At 52.5% G+C, this 12,775-nt stretch overlaps 1 protein-coding gene across 1 annotated transcript in view; it reads right to left on the bottom strand.

The window, feature by feature from the left end:
* The window catches only part of CBS (cystathionine beta-synthase), a 29,303-nt gene extending 26,185 nt beyond the window's left edge, over nucleotides 1-3,118 (bottom strand). Inside the window, exon 1 of the mRNA XM_040483824.1 lies at nucleotides 3,095-3,118. The gene's annotated coding sequence lies outside the window, so the exon portion shown is untranslated. The remainder of the gene's footprint in view (nucleotides 1-3,094) is intronic.
* Between the last annotated feature and the right edge of the window lie 9,657 nt (nucleotides 3,119-12,775).

Genomic DNA, 12,775 nt, shown 5'->3' with positions numbered 1-12,775 from the left:
CCACTCCCCACCCAACTCCGTCCAACTCCCCGGCCTCAGGTCTGGGTTCCCGTGTCCCCCAACTCCTGGCCCCCACTGCCCTACCGCGCGGGCCCGGGACCAGCTCCCACTCCCCTTTGATGCATCCGCTGGCCCTCTGCCCTCCTCTCCCCCTGCCTCCCAAGGTCCCCCCACCAGGATCGCGGACTCCAGGGGTGCGGAAGCTCTGTGCTTGATGTCCCGATTCTGTTTTACTTGGTTAACTGCTAGCCCTGCGGGAGTGTAGTGAATATTTGTTGATGACTTGTACAGTGTGCCCTCTGGAGCGGGGAAGGGCTTGTAGGACCGTGAGGATGACCCTCCACAAATATCCCACCTGCCAGCCTTCCCCCACCCCCACCTCCATGCCAGCCCTGGTCCCCACCGCCTCAGGTCAGGGGACCTAGCATGCACCCAGTACCCTGGCTCTGGGTTCCCCACGGCGGGGTTTCCCGGGATTTACTTCCTGCCCCCCATTGTGCAGGTGCCCCCTAGACACAGTGCTCACCTTCCCAGACCCCCTCTGGGGAGCCTGGCCACGGCTCCCACAAGACTGGGAAAGAACCACAGCTCGCCTGAGACCTGACACTCAGCCAGAAGTCACGAAAGCCGCTTAGAAACACAGGTGTTGCACAGGCCACTCCCCCCACTCCCCAAATCCAGGAGCTGGAGGCTGCTGGCCAGCAGGGCACCCTGGGGCCATCGGGAGGGCCACAGCCATCAGTATTTCAAACTTGCGTGCTCCTGGCTTTTAAAGAGCCTGGAGGACCCTGGGGCAGACCCTTGTGCTTCTCCCTGCCTGTAGTGACTGTGACTGACAGGTCGCAACCGTGTTACCAGGTGTGGACAGATGTGGAACCATCAGTGGCTCTGCCCAGCACCTTGCGGGTTCGCTTCATCCAACAATGATTTGGCCGTCCCCGGCCACAGGCGGGCCTTCGTGCCAGGCTCTGGAAAAAACCGGAAACTCCAATAGGGCCTCTGTCCCTCGAGGGTTTCCATTCTAGGGGAGGGGGCTCAACGAGACATCATTTTGTGATAGGATTTCCACTAGTGAGAACAAATGTGAAGACGGATAAAGATGGGAACAGGAGCTAGCATTAGGTCAGGGGGTCGAGTCTCTCTGGACAGGTGACATTTGACCTGAGGAGCCACATCTTATTCTCAAGGAGGAATGTTCTGGGCTGAAAACAACCACTGCAAATGCCTGGGGCAGGCACAAGTCAGGGGTGAGAAAAACTGGAGGAAAGGGCAGTGGCCAGAGCGAGGGACAGGAGTGGCCAGAGGGTGGAAGGGGAGGCAGAGTCCCAGGGCTTGCAGGCCGGCCAGGACGGAACTTTCTGCTGGAACTTACTGCCTCGTGCTGCAGGGCCCTCGGAAGGTTTCAAACTAGGGAGTTTTGGATCATGCTCTGAATTCTTTTATCTTGGCATAATTTCTGACTGTCATAAAAGTGCCAAGAATAGAAGAATTCCCAGATACTCACCCAGATTCCCAAACATTCAACTTTTACTAACGCCTGCAATCTGTAACTATGATCTTATCTGGAAATAGGCTCTCTGAGTATATAACCAACTTAAGAGGTCGTACTGGAGAAGGAGAAGGGGCCGTGCTAAATCCAATATGACCCGTGTCCTTGTAAGAAGAGAGAAATTTGGGCACATTCACAGACAGAAGGCTCTGTGAAGACAGAGGCAGAGATTAAAGTCATTCTGGCACAAGATGAGGGACCACACAGCCCCCAGGAGCTGAAGGCCGCAGGAAGGACCCTCCCCCGGAGCCTGCAGAGAGAGCGTGGGCTTTCGGGCACCTTGATTTCAGACTTCTCACCTCCAGGAGTGAGAGACAAGAAATTTGTGTTGTTTGAAGCCATCTGAGTTTGCGGTAATTTGCTATGAGGTCCAAGTACTAAAAATTTTGGGGGGTGGGCCTCTGGGTGGCCCAGTCGGTCGAGCGTCCGACTTCGGCTCAGGTCACGATCTTGCATTTCGTGGGCTCGAGCCCCGCGACGGGCTCTGTGCTGACAGATTGGAGCCTGGAGCCTGCTTTGGATTCTATGTCTCCCTCTCTCTGCCCCTTCCCTGCTCATTCTCTCTCTTTCTCTCTCTCAAAGCATAAACATTAAAAAGAGTTAATTAAAAACATTTTTTTTAATTTTAACATAATTTTAGACTGTCAGAAAAGTGGCAAGAATATTCCCAGATGCCCTTCATTCAGATTTTCAAAATTTTAACTTTTTTTAAAAAAATGTATTTTTAAATAATCTCTATACCCAACATGGGGCTTGAACTCACGACCCCAAGATTAAGAGTTGGTTAAGAGTCTGGCTTGATTTTGGCTCAGGTCATGATCTCATGGTTTGTGAGGTGGAGCCCTACATCGGGCTCTGCGCTGACGGCAGGGAGTCTGCTTGGGATTCTCTCTCTTCCTCTCTCTCTGCCCCTCCCCCGCCAATAAATAAACTTAACAACAACAACAAAAAAGTTGCCCACTCTACCAACTGAGCCAGTCGGGTGCCCCCAAATATTAAACTTTTACTGTATTTTCTTCATACTTCTGTCTCTGTCCCTGTCTCTCTCTAATGTGAATCTAAGTCTGTGCCACTTATCTATCATCTAACTGTCTGGTTTTTCTGAATGGTTACGATTAAGCTGCAGACAGTTTCGCGTTACCCCTGGCGACTTCAGTGTCTATTTCTGAAAAACAAAGAACTGTTTTCCATAACCATAGTACAACTGCCAAAATCAAGACGTTAAGCTAAAACTGCTTTAAAAAAATTGTCTTTTTAGAATGTTGAGTGTTTTTTTTAAATGTTTATTTTTGAGAGAGAGAGTGCAGGCAGGGGAGGGGCGGGGGGACAGAGGATCGGAAGCAGGAAGCAGGCTCTGTGCTGACAGCAGTAAGCCTGAGGTGGGGCCTGAACTCACGAACCACAAGATCATGACCTGAGCCGAAGTTGGATGCTCAACCGACGACTGAACCACCCAGGCACCCCTAAAAAAATTAAGTCTTTAAAAAACAACCAAACCAACCAACCAACCAAAAACCACAAAACAAAAACCAAAAAAAAACTTACCATTGATACAAATCCATGACCTGATCAACAGACCTCACTCAGTTTGCCTGTCACAGCAAAATCCCGGACCTCGCCGCACCCAGTGGCCGTGCCCTAGAGCCATTTGTTGGACTGAAACGTGGGTGTCTTTGAAGTGTGCAGGCCAGACGTTTTATAGAATGTCCCTGGTTCGTGAGACGTTGTTTCCTCAGGATTGGCCCCAGTGGGGGTTGGGGGGGGTGCCTCCTGCTGGAAGGCGCTGGAGTGACAAGAGCGAGTGATGTGAGTGACATGACTGACGGAGTGGGTGCCTGCGTGTCCCATCTGGCCACATGCACTTCGCATTCTCCACTCTAAACGAATGGTTTTTCCCCTTCACGACTAGTAAGAATCCCTGCGGAGATACTTTGGAAACACCCGGTAAACTTCTCAAACTCGCACTCTCCGATTTAAGCTTCCCTGCATAGTCTGCCTGAATCGGTTTCTATGAAAATGGTTGCCAAGGGGCAATTCTAACCCCTGACTCTTCCTGCATCTGTCGTGTGGCATTCCACTACGGCATATCATGTGCCTGTTCATGTATTTGTTCCAGTTTGGATTCACGGACCCTTTTTTTTTTTTTTTTTAAGCGTCCATTCTACCACGGAAAGTGCACAGCCAATCGTTTTTAGTACCCAAGCACTAATATTTGGCGTTCAGAGCCGTACAGCCGCCCCCACAATTCAGTTTTCACATTTGTGTCACTCCAGAGAGACCCTGTGCCCCTCCCTGGCTGCCGCTCCCCTGGCACCTGCCTGGCAGCCCCAGGTTGAGCCACCGACTGGGTGGCTACTGAGGTAGGAAATGGTGGTGGACTCGGGAAGCCTCGCCTTGTCACACAAGCTATTCGTCTTTCACTATCATTGCTTTGATGCTGAAATGGCCCCAGATCAGGAATCAAGCTGGACCCTGTGTCTTTTTGTCGTTTCCCCGTTGTGCCTTTCATCGCCTCTATTTTCTGTCCCACGAGGTGTTTCGGGCCCATGATGAGTCTTCGCCCCAGCCCTGGGATGGGACATTTCTCCAGGGGCTCCTTTTGCAGGCTGAACAGTACCCTCCCCAAATTCTTCTGTGAGGTCCCAACCCCCGTACCTAAGAACGTAACTGTGTTTGCAGGTAGTCTTTAACAAGGTGACGAAGCAAAAATGAGGCCATTAGGGGGACCAACCTTTGGTCAGGCTCCTCTGGGCCTCCTCTCCACTAGCCCCCCGCCCCCTGGCTTGGGCCTGCCTAGGCAGGTTTTAGCAGGAATCTGCTAAGTCAGTTTATAGACAGACACCTCCCCTCCCCGCAGGTAATCACTCTCAGCACTCGATCCGGTGCCTCGGCCACCCCCACCCTGACCCCCACGTGCAAGTCCTTGGTCTGCCTCCAGCAAGCATCTCCCCAAGCCCTGATGCCCCAGCACTGACACCCCCTGTTCCCTGGCTGTCAGCCCCCAGCCGTCCTTGTATTTGCAACCAGGCCCAACTCTCTCCTTACTGAAATATGCCCACCGCAAGAGTCTGGAAGGAACAGTCCTCCTTACCAGGGCGTCTGGCTGGCTCAGTCGGTAGAGTGACTCTTGATCTTGGGGTCTGGCGAGTGGGAGTTCAAGCCCCATGTTCGGCATAGAGATTACTGAATATTAAACACAAGAAACCTTTCTTCCCATTTGATCCAGTGTCAGAAAAATCGTTTCCTTTAAGAAGGGGGCCCTGGCTCAAACCACACGCTTTTACGTCTCATAGTTCTGGAGGCCGGAGGCCCAAGATGAGGCCCAGGCCTGGTGGGAGCTCTTTTCCTGCCTCCTGCACATGGTGGGGGGCGGGTAGGGAACACGCTGTTTTGTGTCTCTTCTTCTGAGGGCACGCATCCCATCACCTCCTAATACCCTTGCGGTGGGGTTCAGGTCTTCAACATACACGGTTTTTGGGGGACAGGGGTGGGGGGGAGACACAAACATTCAGTCTATGGCAGGCCTGAACCCAATCCGACTGGTGTCCTTCTAAGAAGCGGGAGAGACAAAGGGCTGCGCTCACACAGGGAGAAGGCGGCGTCTGCACGCCCAGGAGACAGGCTCCGGAGGAACCAGCCCTGCCCACACCCTTGACCTCAGACTTCCAGAATGGGAGAGAATAGGTGTCCGCAGAGGGGGCGTTTGCCGCGGAAGTTCCCGGGTCCCGCAGGGCCAGAAGACATCAGAAGGGTTCGCAGCTCAGGAAGAGGCAGGTGACGGCCCTCCAGGGAAGGTGTGAGCACTTCCGGGAGATTCAGGACGGAAGGGGCGGGGACTTCTAGGCACCTGCCGGGCGGCGGGGAGAAAATGTCCTGCCAGGATGACAAAGCAAAGGGCAGCGGCAGAAGCGGCGTCGCCCTGTCCCCACCCCCAGTTCCAGGTCTCAGAGCCAAATTTGAGTTTGTTTACGGTGTGCATCTCCACAATGTGGATAATACCCTGCACTTCTTTGCCTTGAGTCATGAACTTCAGATGATACCTGTTTAATTTCATTTTTGACAGTACTTTCTTTTTTCAAATGTTGTAATCATTTTGTAATTCAGCGCTGATTGTACAAGACGGTCCAAAAGGCTTAAATTTACAGCTCGATTTGGTCATGTGAACTGCCTTCGACACGCGTGAGCTAACATGTGCACCGGGGCTGACATGCATTTTGGAAGAGCTCACACAGAAGTAGCCGCTTTTTCAATAAACTTGGCCAGGGGCGCCTGGGTGGCTCAGTCGGTTGAGCATCCGACTTTGGCTTAGGTCATGATCTCACACTCCGTGAGTTCGAGCCCTGCATCAGGCTCTGTGCTGACAGCTCAGAGCCTGGAGCCTGCTTCAGATTCTGTGTCTCCCTCTCTTTCTCTGCCTCTCCCCTGTCTCAAAAATAAATAAAAATATTTTAAAAAATTAAAAAAAAATAAACTTGGCCAGTTTCACATGTCTTGGGCAGTCCGCCTCCGCCATAGCCGCGTGAGGTTAGGGTACGGTATCTAAACGATTAAAATAAATGCTATGTATTATTCCAGTAACTTTTTATTTGTAAGTTTTATTGATACAATTCAAATACTGTGTCATCACCCATTGAAAACGTACAGTTTGGTGACTTTTGGTACATTCACAGAGCTGCTGTCACCAGTCAATTCTAGATCATTCATATCACCACAGGCAGAAGCCCTTATTGGTCACTTGTGCATCTTCCTTGGAGAAATGTCTATTGGCATCCTTTGCCCCCCTTTTTATAATTAAAAAATTTTTTTAAACGTTTATTTATTATTAGAGCACGCGTAGGGGAGGGGCAGAGAGGGGAGACAGAATCCGAAGCAGGCTCCAGGCTCTGAGCTGCCAGCACAGAGCCTGACGCGGGGCTTGAACTTACAAACCATGAGATCCTGACCTGAGCTGAAGTCGGACACTTAACCGACTGAGCCACCCAGGCACCCCATCCTTTGCCCCCTTTTAAACTGGGTTGTCTTTTGTTGTTAAGAGTTCTTTACATATTCTGGGGCCCTTGTCAGGGTTTGCAAATATTTCCTCCCATTAAGTGGGGTGTCTTTCCACTTTCTTGATAGTGTGCTTTGATGCACAAAAGTGCATCGATTCATCTGTTTTGATAAGCTGCAATTTATACACACGTGTTTTTTCTTTTGTTGCTCGTGCTTTTGGTGTCATATGTGAGACACCATGGTCAGATTCAAGTCATTAAGATCTTCCCTAAGTTGTCTTTGGAGTTTCATGATTTTTTTTTTTTTTTTTTTACAAATCAGCCATTTATTCATTTATTTACTTATTCTAAAGTTTATTTATTTATTTAGAGAGTGCGTGTGTGCCCAAGCAGGGTAGGGGCAGAGCAAGAAGGAAGAGAGAAAATCTGAAGCAGGCTCTGTGCTGTCAGCACAGAGCCTGATGTGGGGCTCGAATTCATGAACCGTGAAATCATGACCTGAGCCAAAGTCAGACGTTCAACTGAGGAGCCACCCAGGCACTCCAGAAATCAGCCATTTTTTTTTTTTAAGTTTATTTATTTTGAGAGAGAGAGAGAAGGGGAGGGTCAGAGAGAGACGGAGAAAGAGATCCCAAGCAGGCCTCCATGCTGCCCGATGTGGGGCTTGAACTCAGCAACCGTGAGATCCTGACCTGAGCTGAAACCAAGAGTTGGACACTCAACCGACTGAGCCACCCAGGGGCCCCCATGATTTTAATTCTTATATTTAGGTTTCTGATCCATTTTGAGTTAATATTTTGTAGACGGCATGGGCTAAGAATCCAACTTCTTTCTCCTTTTGCATGTAGATAACCAGTGGTCCCAACACCATTTGTTGAAAAGACTGTTCTTTTCCCGTTGACTAGTCTTGGTGCCCTTATCAAAATCAACTGACCAGAGAAGTAAGGGTTTCCTTCTGGGCCCTCAATTCTGTTCCATCGATCTTCAATGTCTCCCCTTGTGCCAGCACCACACCATTTTTACTACTGTAACTAAGTTTTGAAATCAAGAAGTACAAGTCTTCCGGGGCGCCTGGGTGGCACAGTCGGTTAAGCGTCCGACTTCAGCCAGGTCACAATCTCGCGGTCTGTGAGTTCGAGCCCCGCATCAGGCTCTGGGCTGATGGCTCGGAGCCTGGAGCCTGTTTCCGATTCTGTGTCTCCCTCTCTCTCTGCCCCTCCCCCGTTCATGCTCTGTCTCTCTCTGTCCCAAAAATAAATAAACGTTGAAAAAAAAAATTAAAAAAAAAAAGTACAAGTCTTCCAACTTCGTTCTTTGAGATTTTCTTGGCTGATATTTAGAGGCCGTTAAAATTCCCTTTGAGTTTTAGGCTCAGCTTTTCTATTTCTGCAAAAAGGCTGTTGGGACTGTGATAGGGATTACGGGGAATCTGCAGCTGCCATGGGGGCGTATTGCCATCTTAACAACGTTAAATATTCCAATCTGTGAACACAGGATGAGACCGTTTGGGTCTTGTTTAGTTCCTTTTGGCAAAGTTTTGTCATTTTCGGTACACGGGTCTTGTAGTCTCTTGATTAAATTTATCCTTTCATTCCTTTTGATGTGGGGAGTAAGTCTTCTGGTCCATGAACATGGGATGCCTATTCAGGTCTACCTTGCTTCTTGCCACAAGGTTCTGTCACGTTCAGCGTCTCAGTTTTACACTCGCTGTTTTTCACACCACCTGTCAGCTCTTCACTTTGTAACACAGACCCGGTTGGGTTCCTAGGGGCCCACGTACTTGTCTTTCTCTCCACTCACCCGCGTTCCACCTTCGGTAACTGGCAGCATTGCAACCAACGAGGACTAACTGTTACGGAGCACCTACAGAGCACGTGCCGGGCACTGTTTGAGAACTTTGCCTGAATCAACAAACGGAATCCTCACAATTTAATCGTCACCTCACAGAGGAGAAAAGTGAGGCACAGAGAGGCCGAGTGACCTACCCAACATCTACCTCCAGTGGCGAGCAGAGCCAGGATTTGGACTTGCAGCTCTGCTGCTTTTCCCCAGTGACCTTGTTGGGGGGGGGGGGGGGGCCATGTGATGGCAATCAACCTGACCTTGGGATGTGTCAGGCTGGACCACGTGAAATTGCTGATGTTTGATCTTATTTGACCTATAAACAATGGCAACTTTATGTGATTTGAAAAAAAAAAAAAAAGACGTGGGATTTGAAACAGGTGCCTGAATATTTGTCCCCCAGGTGTGGGTGGGGCTGTTCCGAGCCTCATGTGCTCCCCAAGGAAGGTCCAGCTGTGAGGGAGCCAAGTATACCCGGACGTGCCTGGAATCTTCTGAGCAAAAGAATGCAGTCCGTCCTGGGACGGGGCCCGGTTCTGGGGACGAGAGCTCTATGTGCTGTAACGTTAACTCCCAAGGGGACGAACGGTGGGTCCCCTCCCCGAGAGCCACCTTGCACTGCCCAGGAGGCGTCCAGCCTGTCGGAACCCACCACGAGGGTCGGGCAACTGGGCTGCCGAATCCCGGGCCACGTGGATTCACAGCGGCTCTATTTTCGGGCCCAGCCTGCTGCTCCTAGGCTGCACGGGAAGGCAGCCCCCCGGTGGGCCCGGGGGCTCTTTGGCTGAGAAGCTTCCATCGCGTAAGACGTAGTGGAGGAAGAGACTTTGAGCTCCAGTGTCTGAACTTTGAGGGGGAAGGTGATTCGGCTCCGGATGATTCCTCTCTGGGGGATCTGATGTGGGAGGAGAGTTGTATTTTCCTGGTTCCAGCAGTTTTAGGTCCTGGCTTTGTTCTCACTTGTCTCTGGCACTTCCTCCAGGAAGAGAAGACCCCTGGACAGGGGTCTGGGTGTCATGTGACACTGTGTGTGTGTGTGTGTGTGTGTGTGTGGCCTCAGCCTTGCCTGCAGGGTGGCCCTGGAGGCCAGTACTGCACGGGGCTCGCCTGTTCAAAACCCTCTTGGGGCAGAAGCCACCTGTCTGTGGAACCAAGAGGAGCCCCGGGAGCAGTGGATGAGACGAGGGCGGCCCGGATGAGGGCTGATCCCTCCCCAGACCACTCTGGGCCACCAACGGCTCCTACTCAGTGGGCTGAGAGGGAACACAGAGGAACACCGGGAGGAGGAGTGACATTCCTTAAAATCCAGTATCTCGTCTCCCCGGGGAAGTAACACCCACCCCGGGGATGCCGCCGCACCTGCCCCTGTGCTCACTGTGCCCTCCCTCTGCTGGGAGAAGCGTGGCGGTGTCTGATCGGTGGGTGACGGGCTGACCCTGACCTGTTGGTACTTGCCCCGCACACAACACGGATCCGTCTCAAAGGTGCAAACTTGGGGACCTCTTTTCCCTCCTCGCCAGCCTGGCAGAAGGCGGCCATCCTGGAGACTGGGTGTCCTGGGACAGTGCCGAGGTCACACCATGGTGGGAGGTGGTGTTACAGGTTCTCTGGGCCTGAAAACCCAAACCTGTGTCCTCTAGGCAGCTTTATCAGGTGGACTTGACAGTGAGTGGAGGGCGAGTCCAGAGGTCAGGGTCGTGTTTCAGCAGCACAGCCTGCAGCCTACGGGACCCTGGAGCACCCATGGGGGCACCCGCCCCCACCGTTCCCTCTGCGTGGAGGCGCTGTTCCCACCGCCCTCCTTCCTCCTCCTGCTCTCCCAGCCAGTAAAGTGGGCGGAGGTACCCCCACTTTATCCCTTTCTCGCCGCGGTGACACCTGAAGCTGCAAATTGCAAGTCGGCTGTGTCCCAAACACACGGAACGCTGCGCACGAGCCGAGCAGGGGCAGGACAAGTTACACAGAAAGATTCCGTCCATGGGGCACCTGGGGGCTCAGTCAGCTAAGGGTCCGACTTGGGCTCAGGTCATGATCTCGCGGTCCGTGAGTTCGGGCCCCACGTCGGGCTCTGCGCGGACAGCTCGGAGCCTGGAGCCTGCTTCAGATTCTGTGTCTCCCTCTCTCTCTGCCCCTCCCCCGTTCATGCTCTGTCTCTGTCTCTCTCTCAAAAATAAACATTAAAAAAAAAGTAAAGATTCCATTTACGAAAAATTTTAAAACTGGCAAAACGCAATGTTTGATGAAGCTTACTGAGATCGTAACGACAAAACAACCGAGAGCGGGTTTCCTCTAGGAAGAGAAGAGCTTTGTGCGTGAGGGCCCATGGGGGACAGGGGGCTGGCGGGGAGCTCACTTGGGTGGCACTTGCTCCTTGTTTTTGGCGCTTTGCCGTACGCACCCTGCAGCCCATCCACGAGAAACATGACAAGAAAAAAAAAGAAGTCGCACCAGATCCGGTCACCGGGGCATCAGACGCTTGGGCGTTCTGGGGGCAGCGGTGTCCTTCACGGCCAACTCAAGGCTGCCGCCTCGCTCTCTGCCTGATGCGAACCCACGCGGGGCGGAGGCCAGAGGAGCCTGGTCACACCTGACTCCACAGCCCATCCGTCGTTCCCAGTTGTGAACAGCACCCACCGCTCCCACTGGGCCAGCCTGGCCCATTTACCTCCCGCCCAGAGCGGTCTCCCCAGTGCCAGGCACCCATCCCGGTTTGCTCACGTTGGCCCGCACACCCAGGTGGTGCTGGCCAAGCCCGTGGCTGCCAAACCCCAGGCCCGAGCAAACACGAGAAACAAGGCCCCGGGGCACTTGTCCAGAGGTGAGCTTATCCAAGGGCCGTCCTTTCCGGAGACTGGAGTGTGGCCAAGTCCACACGTCAGGGATGCAGATTTTAAGGCATATGCGGTTAAAGTACCTGGGGCCTCACGACAGTCTCGGCTTCTCTGCGTGTTTAAAATTTTCCATAATAAAAAATGAAAATGCCCAGGGCGCCTGGGTGGCTCAGTCAGTTGAGCGTCCGACTTCGGCTCAGGTCATGATCTCACGGTCCGTGAGTTCGAGCCCCCGCGTCGGGCTCTGAGCTGATGGCTCAGAGCCTGGAGCCTGCTTCCGATTCTGTGTCTCCCTCCCTCCCCCATTCATGCTCTGTCTCTGTCTCAAAAAACAAAAACACCCAGGCGTGAAAATGCCCTTTTGTGAAATGACGGTACAAGCCCCGCCTGGCAGATCAGCAGTGGAGACCGCAGATCGGGTTTGTTTCTTGGGGGGGAGCCACACGTGCGGGGGGCCCCGGACCCGAGGAAGCCTCACCAGGGTCAGCCGCGTGCCAAGCGACAGCCTGGCAGCACCCAGGCGAGAGGCTGTCCGCTGCAAAGGCTCTAGAAACCAATTTGAATACCATTGTTGTGTGCTGTAAATCGAGACTTTTTCCAATTTTTAGAACTCACTCGGGAGTTTTAGCCCCTTTTTGTAAGGAATCCCGAACTGAAAGGTGAGAAAGGGACAATTAATCACTCAGTTTGGACGCTGCCTCAGTTCCACGTTACCCATCATTTCTCCAATAAGAGCTCGTTCAAAAGAAGTGAACTCTCGGGGCGCCCGGGTGGCTCAGTCGATCAAGCGTCCGACTTTGGCTCAGGTCACGGTCTCACAGTTGGTGAGTTCGAAGCCTGCGTCGAACGTGCCGAGCCTGCTTGAGATTCTCTGCCCCTCCCCTACTCTCTCTCTCTCAAATAAACTTAAAACAAAACAAAAAACAAAGAATTGTGTGAAAACGAAAAGTGAACCATCACCAGTTACCAGGCACGGCTGCCCCCAGCCGCCAATGTCAGAAATGTTTACAGTGATTTTTATCTACTGTAACACGGGTGCACAGTCACCTCGTCTGTTAGGCCCACTGTGTCAAAACAGCAAGCAGACCCCAGGACCATCAGCTGTCGAGTTAGGGGTGTGGACACCTTTCGTGAGACCTTATCTCACCTACATTCTTGCTTCCCGTCTGGCTTCAGTCTGAAGATCCGGCATCGACCGTTGAGGACAAGAAACATCTCCGTGATGCTGTGCTGGGCCCGGGCTCATCACAAATCACAAGGGATTCAATGACTCTTCCCACGTAAACCTCCACGGACCTGCGGTCTGCCACGGGGAGACTGCTCAGGCCTCTGTGCGGGGCTGTCCCCGGCCCACCGCGGCCCCAGCACACCCAAACCGGCGGGTTCGGGACCAGAAGCCCCCCATGTCCCTCCACTGCAGACCAGTCTCAGGCACGGAGGACGGACAGGTACAGGCTTCCCGGTCACTGTCAGTTCAGCCTTCTCACGTCAGTGGCAACACTGAAAGGCTCCTTTGGTGGGATTTTCCTGTATGTTTTTAATAGACACTTTCACAGGAAAAG

This window comes from Herpailurus yagouaroundi, unplaced genomic scaffold (genome assembly GCF_014898765.1).
Source record: "Herpailurus yagouaroundi ecotype Mexico unplaced genomic scaffold, PumYag 162, whole genome shotgun sequence".
NCBI lineage: Eukaryota > Metazoa > Chordata > Mammalia > Carnivora > Felidae > Herpailurus > Herpailurus yagouaroundi.
Note: the sequence above shows the minus strand (reverse complement) of the source record. Positions and strands in the feature narration are given on the sequence as shown.